At 38.2% G+C, this 14,644-nt stretch overlaps 1 protein-coding gene across 2 annotated transcripts in view; it reads left to right on the top strand.

Moving 5' to 3' along the window:
• The first annotated feature begins 1,126 nt into the window (after positions 1 to 1,126).
• The window catches only part of LOC135985923 (uncharacterized), a 35,094-nt gene continuing 21,576 nt past the window's right edge, over positions 1,127 to 14,644 (top strand). The window contains exon 1 of one of the 2 annotated variants that reach the window (XM_065629622.1): positions 1,127 to 1,265. The gene's annotated coding sequence lies outside the window, so the exon portion shown is untranslated. Of the gene's footprint in view, positions 1,266 to 14,602; positions 14,643 to 14,644 lie in introns of those variants that run through there. The other variant, XM_065629623.1, reaches the window with a different exon arrangement.

Consider the following 14,644-nt stretch of genomic DNA (forward strand, 5'->3'; position numbering starts at 1 on the left):
GTGTTGATGTGACGTTTGATATTAAATGCTTGCCATCTCTCTAGGTGTAACTTGAGTTCAAGCAGAGCTGAAATGATTTTCAGTGCAAATGCTAATAGCTATTGAGGTCAAAGAGCACTACAGATCACATAGTGTATTCAAACACAGATCCATAACTTCATAGTTTTTCCAGCCAGCCCATACTCTCTGATGGACTTCTATAAAGGGAGAGTTATGAGAGAATCATGCATAGCTTTTGGTTATTGCACTATTGTCTCCTAACCATGTGAAAACTAGAATGTCAAAGCCTAAGTTTATTATTACAATGAAAGCAAACACACCACTCGTAATGGCTTATACTCATGTTCAACATCACCTTCTCCTAGCCTGCAGTCCTCAGCAGAGATTTTTTCTTCTTCTATGCCCATCATCTAAACTACTGTTTCTGTATTTTCTCCACATTTTCTTCTCATTCTTATGTAGCTTTAAAAGCCCATCTGAACGTCTCACCTCTGTTTTCAAACATACTGGAGAAGGGAGAGGTGGATGGATGGTCAATGTGTGATGGGCATTGTCGCATTTGGGTGCCACATTATATGCAATGTTCTCTGAAACATGCCGTGATGTAGGGGAAAGGTTGACCTGGTAATAATTTACGTGGGGTGCATGAACTCTCTAGTGAGGACCTAACCGTTTAATTTCCAATTTAGCAGAACTTTCAGCTTAAATAGGAAATCTTGAGTTATCCAGATGCTCGTAACGGTGAGGTTGGCTGAAGGAGGGGAAAAGAGGTTATTGAAGTAGATTAACACGTGCTGAATAACATCTAGAGGGGGCGGGGAAGATTACTTGCTGAGTAACAGTTGACAGGCAGCAAATAGGAGGAACGCATGAAAAGCGTTCTGCTGCCGGGCAGAACCTGCTCCCCTCGGGGCGGGCAGCCGCTCAGCTGCCGGCAGCGGCGTCCGCGGGGCCTGGTGGCGGGGCCTGGTGGCGAGGCCGGCAGCGCCTCTGCGGGAGAGGCCGGGGGAAGCACCGGGCCCCGGCTCCGCCACTCGTCACTTCCTGCCGCCCGCGGGCGGAAGTGTCGCGGCGGCGCGCGGGGCGGTTGCCATGGTTCCGCGGACGGCGTCCCGCAGCGGCGGCGGGCGGGTCTGGCCCGCCGGCCATGAGCGCCCCGCCGGCGGGGGCTGCCGGCCCGCGGCCCTGGGCCCGCCGCCTGGCCCTGGAGACCCTGGAGCTGCTGGCGCTGCCGTGTGCCTGGAGGAGCCGGAGCCCGAGCACCGGTGAGGGGCGGTGGCGGGCGCGGCGGGGCCCGGGGCCTGACCTGGTGTCCGCTGCTCCGCACGCAGCCCTCGGCGGCGGGTTCTGTGTGAGCCCGGGCTCGTGTGGGTCCAGCGGTGTCCTGCGGAGATCCCGGCACGGGCCGAGCGCGGTTCCCACTCGGTCTCAGGTGACAGCGGGGGGTGTTCACAGGACTCTGATCACGGTGCTTTGGACCGTGACACCGGACACGTCCTAAATTTTGCTCTTTGTTCCTGAAGTGATCATACCCTGAGCTTTCATCTAAATATCTGTTTTCCCTGGGTTTTTTGCGGCTGTTCCAGGCACTGACAGGGATCAGACTGTAAGTGGGTACATGCTTCTCTCGGTTTTGTATGAATCTATTTGTACTTTCTATTGAAAGCAATCTACTTGTGCACTAAATTAAAGTTTACATAGCCCATGGTAACTCAGACTTCTTGGCTGTGCTGTGCATCTTAGAGGACAACCTTAGAGCTGGGGTCACAACTGCATCACTGAGGAGTTTCGCATCTCCTGTTCTATAGCACAGAACCGTTTGGAAATGATAATACAGCTTCATGATCATACTTTGATAGGGGATAGTATAGATTCATAGAATGCTTTGGGTTAGAAGGGACCTTTAAAGGTCATTCAGTCCAACCCCCCTGCAATGAGCAGGCGCATCTTCAACTAGATCAGGTTGCTCAGAGCCCCGTCCAGCCTGATCTTGAATGTTTCCAGGAATGGAGCGTCTACCACCTCTCTGGGAAACGTGCCAGGGCCTCACCACCCTCACTGTGAAAAATTTCTTCCTTATATCCGATCTCAAACTACCCTCTTTCAGTTTAAAACTATTACCCCTTGTCCTGTCATAACATACCCTTGTAAAAAGTCTGTCCTCATCTTTCTTATAGGCCCCTTTTAAGTACTGAAATGTGGCAATAAGGTCTCTTTGCAGCCTTCTCTTCTCCAGCCTGAACAACCCCAACTCTCAGCCTGTCCTCACAGCAGAGCTGTTCCAGCCCTCTGATCATTTTTGTGGCCTCCTCTGGCCCCTCTCCAACAGGTCCATGTCTTTCCTGCACTGAGGGCTCCAGAGCTGGACACAGGGCTCCAGGTGGGGTCTGAGTGGAGCAGAGGGGCAGAATCACCTCCCTTGACCTGCTGGCCTCTCTCCTTGTGATGCAGCCCAGGATACAATTGGCTTTCTGGGCTGTGAGTACTTGGAATATATCTTAATATTCACAAAATAAAGAGGTCTTCTGAACACCTCTGATTGAATGCTATTAAAATTTTAAACCTGTTTATTTTCCCAGTTAATTAGGTAGACCTGGGCAAGAATTTTCTGACAACATCCGTTTCTAACAGAAAGGAATTTTGACAGAGTCAAAAATGTTTCAACAATCCAATGCTCTATTTTTTTGTTAGAAATGTAACAATGTTTAGTCTCTTTTAGACTGTGTTGATAGTATCAAAATAATCAAATTTATCAGTTAGAAAATCTAGATTCCTAAAATGTAGATTCCTAACTGAATCTACAGTCCAGCATTTCTGGACTAATATGTTTCTCTACAGAACACTGAAAATAATCTATTTACTGACAGAACACATTCTGTTCTTTAGCATTTTCTTCTATGTTATTTAGTGTTACGTTTAATGTTAAGTTTTTGTTATTTTTTGTTTAAATAAAAAAACTTGTCTCCGTGAAACAAACATAGAAGCAAACTATTAATGTGTTTATTGTGCTCTTTTAAATTCTCCTCGATCTTAAAAAAGTCAGACAAGTGAAATTATTAAAAAAAATAGGCACCTTGCCTCTGAATTTCCATTATTAACAGAAGATTGATTAACTTGATTAATACAAGTGCTGTAATATTGCAAGTGTTTTTTTTCAATTCTGTCTGGTTTCACAGGCCTTGCATTTCAGATGACTTAAAAATAGGATATGATGGCACAGATCATACTACACAAACAGATATCAAATAAATACCACAATTAAAGGAGCTAGTTATTGCTACACAAGCTTTAATCAAGGTAAATTAGGGAAGTATCATAACAGTCTTCCTCATGTTGTAGAATGGGTTGTTTTGTCACTGTCATCTCTGTTTTGTCATATTCTTAAGGAATTGGTTTTGGCTTTTGTCTTCATGTACCTATTTCAGTTAAATTGTAGAAATTTCTTTTTTCAAAATAGGAAAATATACAAGTATTGAAAGATGAATTAGAGAGTGGGTTACTTGGCTATCTGAATCAGAGAAAATTATCTAGGGATTAACATTGTTTAATGTAAAAAAATATATAAATGTAAGTGAAAATTCTGAAGGCTTAAATTTATCTAATAGGGGAGAGAGTCTGGAAATAAATGTGGGCCTGTCAGCTCCATTAATACCTGCTTGATGTCAGTTATGAGTACAGCTAAGGAAAGCACATACAACTGATGAAAGAGATTAAATAAAACAGCGCAGTGCTTCCACAAATCACATAAAAAAGCAAATCAGAAAGAAGATACAAATTGTGTTGTCTGCTCTTGCACAATTGTATGTGTCTCATAAGCAGTGTCTCAGTGAAATTTAATGCTTAGACTTGGGCGTGTGCAGTCCATGAGGAGGCACAGTGCAATCTGCTTAACACAGATGCCTCAGCCATTGCCGATGAAAGATGTGTGCCCCTAGAGACCTGCGGAGGAAGATCCTTTCCATCAAAATGAGGTGTTTCTATCTGTCCCTTCGCTGTACTAGAAATTACAACGGAAGGTGCTTCAGGATATCAAACAATTATGTGCTCAAAAAGGTTAATTTCCTAGGGAAAAAAACCACAAACTTTTCTTTTTCATTCTTACATGGTGTGTGTATACTAAAATTAAATGCTTTTGGTACTATTTTTAGAAGCAATATCTCATTCTTCCTCTCATCCTTCAAAGACTTTAGAGTATTTTGCTCATCCGAGCCAGTGGCAAGCAGAATGCATTTCCTTTAACAATTCCTCTGTCACTTTTTGTAAAATGCAGAGATTTTTATTCTTTTTACCATAAAATACTTTCCAGAGCATTGAATCAGGATTTATAAACAAGTTTTGACCACTTTCCGGGTTTACGTTTTGGTATGTGCACTGATAAATACGTGTGAGTCTCCTGTGCAGAATCTGACTAGTTCCCATCTGGCAGATACTCAAGTGTTCCTAAGGTAGTTATTTTTTGAGAAAGCTAAATATCTTTCCTGCATAAATATTCTCTGCCTGTCAAATACTGAATCCAAATATCTTTAAAATGCGCAATACTGAAGGTTTGGGGAGGGGAGTTTTTAGTTTAACAGAGAACACTTTGTGCATCTGGATACAAAGTACATTTATATTGAGGGTCAGTTCTCATTATGCTTTCCTTGCCTGGGACTACTGAAATGCATGTTTAATATTGTATATTCAGATCTTCCATTTCACGAGTTCCAGTTTTCTTAATGTCCGTTTTAAATTTTTATCATCCACAGGAGTGATACAATGGGACGGTACTTAGAATAAATGTGACAAAGATATCATTGATACTTCTGACATGGCAATATATGTTCATTTTGGCACATTTTTGTAATTTATGCTTAGTTCTGCAGAAGTAATTAGAGTTTTATTCATATAATTTTTAATTTCATTAGAGAACATTACGGTGCAATATTTCTTCTTTTCATTATAGAAGGCTCCCCAATACTTTATTTAACAGCCAGATTTGTTATTTGGAGTGAGAATCAGCTCACAGATTAAGCTGCTCATCTAGTCAGTGCAGATCTGTCTCTAGTCAGTGGAGATGTCTCCAGATGTGCCGCTTGGCCCCCAGCTCTGGTTTCGAAAAGGGACAGGTTGCCTTTGGCCCCATGTCACGTCTGCCAGTCCTGCGTAAGGTGTCTTCCATGCCTCATCTCTTCTGACACTAAACCATATGGGCATGAGCAACTGAGTCAAGTTCTGTTGACTTCATTGCCTGTAACAGAAACTTACCTAGTTCTTATGTAGACACCTAAATTTAGGTGGTTTACTCTGCGTATGGAAACTCCTGCTGACAGCCTGAGATGTCCAAAGCATGGACATGACACCGTGAGCTCTGACGGGTGTAGAGCCCCGTGCCCCAGTGAGCATCGCAGACCAAAGAGTATAGAAATGCATTAGATGCTTGTGTTTAGGTGAATGAATTTAGCCATCCTGAACAGAGTAATGGAATAGTCGTACTTTTCTTTCGACCACCGTACTTTGTATATAAAAATAAATAATATTAAGATTTTTATTTTTATCTCATTCACTCTCCAGCAAGATTTGTTCATCTACAAAAGCATAATTCAAGCATAATATGAAAAAAAAAAACCTAAGAGCAGGCTTAAAATCTTTGTAAATATATAAATGATAGATTGTCAGACCTTGAGTTTTTACATAAATGGGTAAAGAGGAAAATTCTTCTTCACGTATGTGTTATCTTCACTAGATGCCAGTTCTCATTCATATACCCTCTTTGTGCAGAGTGATACAATATTTTACTTAATGAAAAGTAATCCACAGAAGTATTGAAAAGAAGGAAATAAAGAAAAGGCCTAATATAGATTGAAAAGTGACTGCTAAAGTGTCTTTTGCAAATTTGCAATTAACAGAACATGGATTATATTGTATTTGGCATATTAACAACAACATCGAGGAAAACTTAAATTGTAGTGTGGTTATTTCAAGTAAAATACTTTATAACAATATATTAATAGGGAAGAAATGTAGCACACTTCCTGTGTGTATAAATTATTTACAGTTCTTTCATCATGTATTTCTTTGAAAATATATAGTCAGTGATCTTTAGGTGGTAAATCACAGCCCATGCCAGCATTAACACTGCTAGGCAATCATGTATCAACTAGTGAGCACTCACTACAAGGGAGAAATATGCATAAAACCTCAGTTTCAAGCTTCTGGTATGAACATTTTTTAAAAAAGGAAAAAAAAGTCATTGCAGAAAAAAAAAAAAAGTTATAGAAAAGGAACACGAGCTTACTATTTTTTAAAGCTCAAGAGCTTAGGTAGCATTTAATTTTCCTAAATGAAAGAGAAGAATACATAAAGTTGTTTGGTTTGCTTTTGTAGTAGATTGCTGGTCTGAGTATTAATATGTCATGAAGTAATTCTAGAGAATAGCTTTGCCCTTCAAACCTGGAGAAGACTGTATTTGAATTTTTCGTGAAAACTAAGCATTTAAACTATATTGAATAGAAAAAAAACCCATAAAAATTTAATCGTTATTACAAGTATTGTTTTTCTCCCTATGCAGTCGAGCATACTCGAGTACAGTTTTAGGTGTGTCATATCAGTTACTACAACATGAGTGAGGTACCTTAGTAGCTACCAGTGGAAGAAAACAAAAATTGCAGAGTTTTTAGTTTCTTGACTAGTGAAAAACAATTGACTACAAAGTACATAAGCAGTGTAGGATGAGACCCAAATACGCAGGCAGTGCTTACTTTTCCGTGTTATTGAGGTTAGTCAAAGAAGTCCAATCAAATGAAGGGATGACCAATCCACAGCAAATGGAGGTGAAGTTGCCCTAATTCACAGTCTGTGATTGGGTCAGTTAGAAGGCAGAAATATAGTAATCGCGTAAAATGCTGTTTGGTTCAATAATAAATGAAAATGCCTTGAACAGATTTGGTAATTGAACTCTCTGGCAGCTGAACAGAGAGCGGTGACCAACCGTGGGCACTGCTGGTGGCTTTCTGCTGCCCTCTAGGGACTGTGCCACAAACTGCCTGTCGACAGCTTTTGGGATGGAATTGGAACTGTGAGAATAAGCCAAATTTGAAAGGATGGAACTTACATTTTATTTTCCTTCCTCTGCACACAATGGAGTACATGCAAGTTTGTACTTCTTGACAAACAAAGCCAGTATTTAAAAAAAAAAAAAAAAAACAATAAACCACTTCTATTTATGTGGATAGTTGTGACAGATAGTAGGTACAAATATTTATCTAGAATTGTCCTACTGTTATATATACATGGCACGGTCAAGTGCAGATATGTAGTGGGAAGTGTGCACAATATATTAGCAGCATCTACTCTGTGATACAGTATATAGAAAACCATCTAGTATCCTGGAAGGAGAAAAGATTTTTCTTTTTTAACTGCATGAATGATCTCCTAGACATGTGAAAGGACAGGAGAACAGGTGCGCTTGTGAATGAATCCAAACCAGCATTAATCATGTGGGTGTTGCAGCTAATGGGATAAAGGAATGTAAAGCAAAGGAGAAAAGTTCATGGGGAAGATATGAGGAACTGTGAGACTGAGGAATTTTTAAAAGATGTGAGAGGAGATCAAAAGGCTGAAAATACTGAGCAAGTGACAGAAGATGATACGTGTTTCAAGAATGTTGCATAGCTTAAAGTGCATGATTAGAAGGCGAAAGCTAGGCTTTAGGGGCGAAAGAAAGAATAGCTTCTGTAAAGAAAGAAAATACAAGATTTATTAAGGCATCACAGAGAGTAAAGATGTTAATTTTTTATTTTTGTTCTTCACCATTCCTGAATGATGATATGTAGACCCATCGCTTGAAGAAAGAAATTCTGCTCCAAACCCAAGTATAAAATATTTTTTTCCTTAAGAATTATGAAGTCTTGTTAGCAATTAATTTGAGATTTCAAGCAGGATTTGTTTAAAAGAGCACCGTAGACTATACAGACTAGTTGAAGAAAAACTGTTCCCTTTTAAAATTAGGTAGTTAAACACTCCTTTTGGGAAATTGTCACTTCTGAAAAAAATGAAGAGAGTGGCATTTGTCTCCCATAACGCTTGATGAAGAATGAAGACATGTTTATGATGTAGCTGTGCTCTCTTTGCTTTCTGATAGTTGAGGTAGAAAAATAGGTATGTTTTAGGACGCAGTTCATCTGATCAATTTTAGATATCTACTTAAGAGTGAATTGAGTTGCCCTCTGGACTGCAAACTAAATCTCCACAGATTTAAAAAACCAAAGTGTCACTAGCTAAAATTTTAGTGGCTACATATGATCAAGTATGACCATGGACCATCTAGCATAATGCAAGCTTCATTTTGTGTGTGAAAAGTTTTCTTCCCCAAATCCAGCTCATGTTATCACTCCATGGTAAAATTGCATATGGGTTCCATGGAGTGAATAGTAGCAGCGTTCTCACCAGGGGATTGCAGGGTCAGGTTCCCTTTGCTTTCATTTTGGAAGATCTTGCATTACTCTTGGATTCTTCTGGTCCAGCTTCAGCAACCAGGTAGACGTTCACCCCATCCCAGGCATGTGTAACGCTTTGTAGGCCGAGTGCTCTGAGGCAGCAGAACAGAGTGTCTAGGGAAATAACTGAACTCTGCTTCTTCCACTTCCTCAGTGAGTGCTACAAATGTTAATTTGTATTTGTAATTAATTTGTAATTAATTTGTATTACACAAGAGATAGTAATTTCTGCTAATATTAATATTTTGAAGAAGTTGACCAATATTTAATCACCTAGCCTTGAAAAATTACTTGAACTAGGTATCTAGGTACTCCTGAAGGAAGATCTCAAGCACACTTTTGAGGTTAGTGTTTCCTAATGGTCAGCTCTCAGCAGTTCACCACCTCGGAGAGACATTTCTGTATAATGGGAGGCTGCACGTGTTTTTTTTCTATGGAAGTCTTATTTTTATTTTTGACTGCATGAGAAGTAAATCACCCATTATAGATGCTCTTTTTAATCCTTTAATGCAATTTAAACACTGCTTGTGTAATCAAGAAAAAGCAAAAATAAACGCCAGCAATGCAAAGTTAACAATTTAATAGTTTGTTATTCTGTACTTATGCTGTGTTTTCTCCTTGTTTTATTTTATTTCTTATATGTTTTTGTTATATTCTTTGAAAGTTTTTAAATATACAGGATATGAATTTTTTTCCAAATTTCCTTTTTCTTTGCCATACATTTGAATTCTCTAGTATTTTAGACTATGGTTTAGATGTAACACACTCTTTGGTTAAGTATTTTAAATGTCAGATACAGTAAAACTTTATTTTCAACACTAGAACAGGACTCTTGAATATAAAACATGCATTATAATGTGTTCAAATTACAAAAAATATTCTGTAGCTTTCAAAAAGGGCTATGGGATTTATTCAAGAGTCTCACTGAAAAATCTTTTCTTGTAATAGAAGTATTACAACATAAATGGAGAAGACACAGAATGTTCACCAGAAAAGCTTTTGAAGCTTTTATGTAATAAGCTACATGAAGAAGAGTCCATAGTTGAAGATCTGGAGAGAAAATTGCAGGAATACCAAAAAAAATGGAAAGGCTAAATTGCTATGTTTTTGTAAAAGATCATAAACTCATTATCCAAATGTGGAAATATTTAAACATATTCAATAAAGTTAATTTCTAGTGCCATTATTTTTATATTAAATATTAGGTTGGGAAGGCACTAGAGCACTATTTGGGATTATCCTGTGCTATGGTAAGTATTTTGGCTAAAATAATTTATAGTACTATTAACATCACAAATTTATATTGGTGATAGTCTGGCCAATGGTTGATCGTTGTACTACCTTTTTTGATCTGTTTGTTTGTTTGGGTTTTGTGGGGGTTTTTTGTTTTGTTTGGGGGGGGTGTTTGGTTTTAAATAAAATACAATTAAAATATTTTCTAAAATTTTTTTAAAGAACTTAACAAAAAGAAATCAACTCAAAAAGTTTTATAAAACTTTTATAAAATATTGTTCGGTGCTATTCTTACTCCATGCACAAACATCTCAGCTACAGAAAGTCCACTTGTTCTACTGCTACTTACTGAAGTATTTAAATTACATCTTATCTTGTTTCTCTTTGTTCCTACTGTCTCTAAATAACTTCTAAAATATTTTATTTTCTTCAGAATTGTGTTGTTAGTAATTTAAATAGGCGTTTCAAGTTTTCAATGAAGATATATCTTCATTTAAAACATAAAAATAGAACACAAAATCCCTCGTGTTTGATTTTTCTTAACTCATGGAGTATGACAGCTACTTGGGTACAACCCTTGATAGACACGAGAAGACCTTTTCAATTATGAATCTTTTTCCCCACTAAAATACAGCCATAAATAGCTGGTTATAATGGCTAAGAACTGTCCTGCTTTTTCTGTCAGTAGTCTTACAAGGGGAAACATAATTTAGTCTCATATGTCCATGCATCATCTTTGTATCCCTTCTGTAACATAAGCATGTTCTTCTACCCAAATTAACTGTACTCATCTGCAGTTCAGTGCAATGTAAAAAAAACTATAACACTTTTTCAAAACTTCACATATGCTTTAGGTTGATAAAAAAGCAGTCTTAGGCTCTAAAGAGGTTCTAGCTAAGCCTAATACTAGATTGCTTTTTCATCTCTGTTCTCTATGCATCATTGAGATGAGTAGTACTAATGTGATCTGAAAATGCCATCAAACCATGCTGGCAGCCACCTGAGGTAGACAGTATGGCCTGTAAAGGAGAAATATGGGGTCTACAATGTGCCCTCTGAGGAAGCTGGGTGTCTCTCCCCAGCTGGAATTCATAGCCATGCAACTTGTTCTAGAATTGGATCGTTAAGCCAGGTCAGTCATTCCTGTGTGCAAAAGGCAGCGACGGTCATTCCTTCTTGCAACAGACTGTTAGCTACAACAGCCAGCAGTGATATGGCTTATTTGCTTCATTTGGGTATGTCCCGGTGAGGCTGGTTTACAGCCATAAATATACATATTTATGAAAATATGTTTATTTAAATGTTCTCTGTAACAGGGACTGCAATCCAGGCTCCCATGTGAACGTAATAAGAGGCTGTCATTGCATTCTTTATGGCTCGAAATTTCTTCTCCAGAAGAGGAGGAGGCTGGATGTAAACAAGGGGTGCCATTATCACAGTAGGCTGTGGAATTCTGGGGGTACAGAATCACCTCCTCACTATCTTTTAAAAGTTCTGGTTTGGTGGGAGTACTTTTAGAACACCTAACTGGATCAGAAAGCAGCTTGTAAAGAAATATTTGTAACTTCCACTGGGAATTAGATGTTAAACCTTTCATTGCTATTAGGCTTCAGAATAGTTTGGCAGAAGCATTTAAACTGTCTTGCAGCTTTTAGTGGTACAAGTTCGGGTAGTGGTAGCTTTTAGTGCCTGTAATGCAGAATTCTTTAGTGTATCATCACGGATTTTGATCCGGATTTTGGCCTTGGCCTCTTAACCAAATGGCAAGTGTATACCCACTGTATGGCTGTGAAACCCACTGTGAAGACACCCAAGCTGTCAGCCGGTGGTCATTCTGGAGCCAGATGCAGTACACTGATACATATATTTGCATACATTGTATTTAAAAAAATTGAGCTCTGCCTTCAAAACAAAAAAAATCATACTTGTAGAATCTCACTAGTAACATAAACTGAGAAGGCAAGTAACATTTCAACTTTTTGTTTTACAAACAAATTATGTTTGAAATGGCAGAGGATATGGGGAGAAGCAAAATATTGAGTATATACTAATTATAGGATTTAAGTAAGGAAGAGGGGAAATGCGCATAGTCATACTCCCATCAAGAAATGTGTTGTAAGGGACATTATTGAAATCTGGTAGAACTGTATCTGTAAAGCTGAAATATTTGACTAAAACAGCTTTCTAGAAAAGATGAAGTAGTTAGAAAAAAAAAAAAAGAGTGGTATTCAACACTGAAGAACAACTTGGGTTTTTAATTGTTGGTAACTGTACATTGATGCTCTTGTAATCCTGAACTTGTGCTTGCATGACTCTCCAGTGAGGTTCTATTACAAGCAGCAAACTGGAGAAGAGGACGAGTAACTCCTGAAGCACTCCTTCATGTCATGTGAAGACACAGGTGATATGTTAGAAATGCTTTCTTCCTGAAATATATTCAAGAAATTAGAATTTTCTGTCAAAACTTTTAAAATTAACATAATGAAATGCTGCTTGCTGAATGGAATGGAATGGAATGGAATGGAATGGAATGGAATAGAATAGAATAGAATAGAATAGAATAGAATAGAATAGAATAGAATAGAATAGAATAGAATAGAATAGAATAGAATAGAATAGAATAGAATAGAATAGAATAGAATATTTTAGCTTGAAGGGACCTCCAATGATCATCTTGTCCAACTGCCTGACCACTTCAGGGCTGACCAAAAGTTAGACCCTGTTGTTGAGGGCCTTGTCCAAGTGCCTCTTACACACTGTCAGGTGTGGGGTGTTGGCCACGTCTCTGGGAAGCCTGTTCCAGTGTTTGAACACCCTCTCAGTAAATAAATGCTTCCTGATGTCCAGTCTAAAGCTCTCCCTGGTGCAGCTTTGAACCATTCCCACATGTCCTGTCACTGGATCCCACTGGAATTAAATTAAAACACTGCTGATTAACCTTGTAGGCAACACAAAATGATAGGTATGTAATGACAGCACATGGCAGTTGCAGCAACCTGTGGTGCACTGGATCCATTGAACCAAATTATTAGTTGTACCTCCAGAAGCAAGGAATGCAACCCATACCTACAGCATGGGGAGCTATCTTCAGGAATTCAGTATCTATAAAACAAAAATGGGAGATGAGTGGGTTCAAGCACACTGGCAACTGAACACACACCCATAGTTTACAACAGTTTTTAAAAGGGTTCATATAATACTTCAATGATTAGGTAAGTGTAAGGAGATACTTGATCTCTGTAATCTTGTGAGTACTAGTCCTAGTCTGCACAGTTAGGAAAGTGAACAAGAAAAAGTCAAAACTTTTTTAAGAGCTGGAGAAAATGCCCTAAGTTGAAAAACTCAGCACAAATCTGTTTATCAAATAGTTTGAGATTACTTGATTGCAGAATCTGAATACCTTGCCAAGGAGAAGACTTAGGGATATTTGCCTTGGCTTGGGGATCTATACAGCGTTCTCTTAAGAGGTACAGTACACAAAAACATCAGGTGACAAGAAGTATTCTAAAAACAGTTCACAAAAATTCTCTAATAAATCTTTGTCCCAGACTTGTTTCTGAGTGGATGGGAAAAAAAAAAAAAGAGAGAGAGAGAAAGGAGAGAAGGCTGGTTGGAATAAACAATTAGTGTGGAAGTGGCTGGCTAACCCCTCCTCCTTAGGATGCACTTCAAGGACTGTTTCAGCATCTATGCAATCAGTAGCTGATCCATACAGCGAAAGTTTGTCATCCCCAGCTTATTCTCTGAGAGTTCTGCATTTATACAAAACAGAAACAAGAAACCCAAACTGTTTTCCTCTGTCAAAGACTTTGCAATGAAATGGCTATTTTCCCTCCAAAGCTATTTGGGCCAGTAGCAATTTGTTCGTCCCTTCCTGGCTGGTGTCTACACTTTGTTACATTTAAAAGACCTTCGTAGATGACAAATACAGTGGCTGCAAGATGAAAGCACAGTGAGAATGGTTGCTGATTAGAGCATATGGCCAAAAGAATAATGGCATCTTGTTCTCCTGAAATCTTCAAGATGGGAAGCCCTTATAGAATATAGGCATTAGCTGAATTGAAGATAGGGGTGTATTATAATAACAAGGTGACTGACTGAAAAGTGAAGGCTTGTATTCAACCAGTGGCCATAATAGAGGTTCTCATGTTCAACCTTAACCTGCATTTCTTTGAAATGTACAGATATAAACTGTGAAAGAATTAAAATTATAAACATGTGAACGTAACATAGTATGGATAATAACAATAACTATTAAAAATATCGAAATTATAATTTCCCTTGCTACACAAAACTGGTATATTTAGAGTGTTTTTCATGACAGCTTGTACAATTGCACCCTCTTGTGGTGTGTTAATGTGAGCGTTAAATACCTAAAACAGAGCTTAGAAATCGAAAGGTATGTAATAATTTGGATGACAGATTTTCGAGAACTGATTTATTTTCAGGGCAAATTCCCAATAAATCAACAACAGTAGCAATTTCAGTTTATGATTTTGACTATAATATGCTCAAATATTTTCTTCTTTTGTGTCATAGGAAAGCATCATAATTTGTATCATATTTCTTTGCAATAAGAGTGCAAAAATCATAGCTGTTATTCAAAAGACCAAATGATTATTTTGAGTGTAAATTAAATACTGCAGGGTACCAAAAGGAAATGCATATTTCTCAGCTGCAAAATAAATACCTATATTCTCTCACCTTTACCTATTCATCTAGGATACTATGAGTATAGGTGGATGAATCTAGTTGAAGTTTGTTATTTTAAAAAATGACGTATGCATATCTGTCTAGTATTATTAGAAAAGCAATCACAAGAGTCTAAATCCAAAAATTTAGCAAATATGTAGCAGAATTTATTAATGCTAAAATATACGTATTTTTTACTTAAAGGAATCAGACTACTAGAATGAAGGCAATAAAACAGAAAAGGT

This window comes from Caloenas nicobarica, chromosome 2 (assembly GCF_036013445.1).
Source record: "Caloenas nicobarica isolate bCalNic1 chromosome 2, bCalNic1.hap1, whole genome shotgun sequence".
Classification (NCBI taxonomy): Eukaryota; Metazoa; Chordata; class Aves; order Columbiformes; family Columbidae; genus Caloenas; species Caloenas nicobarica.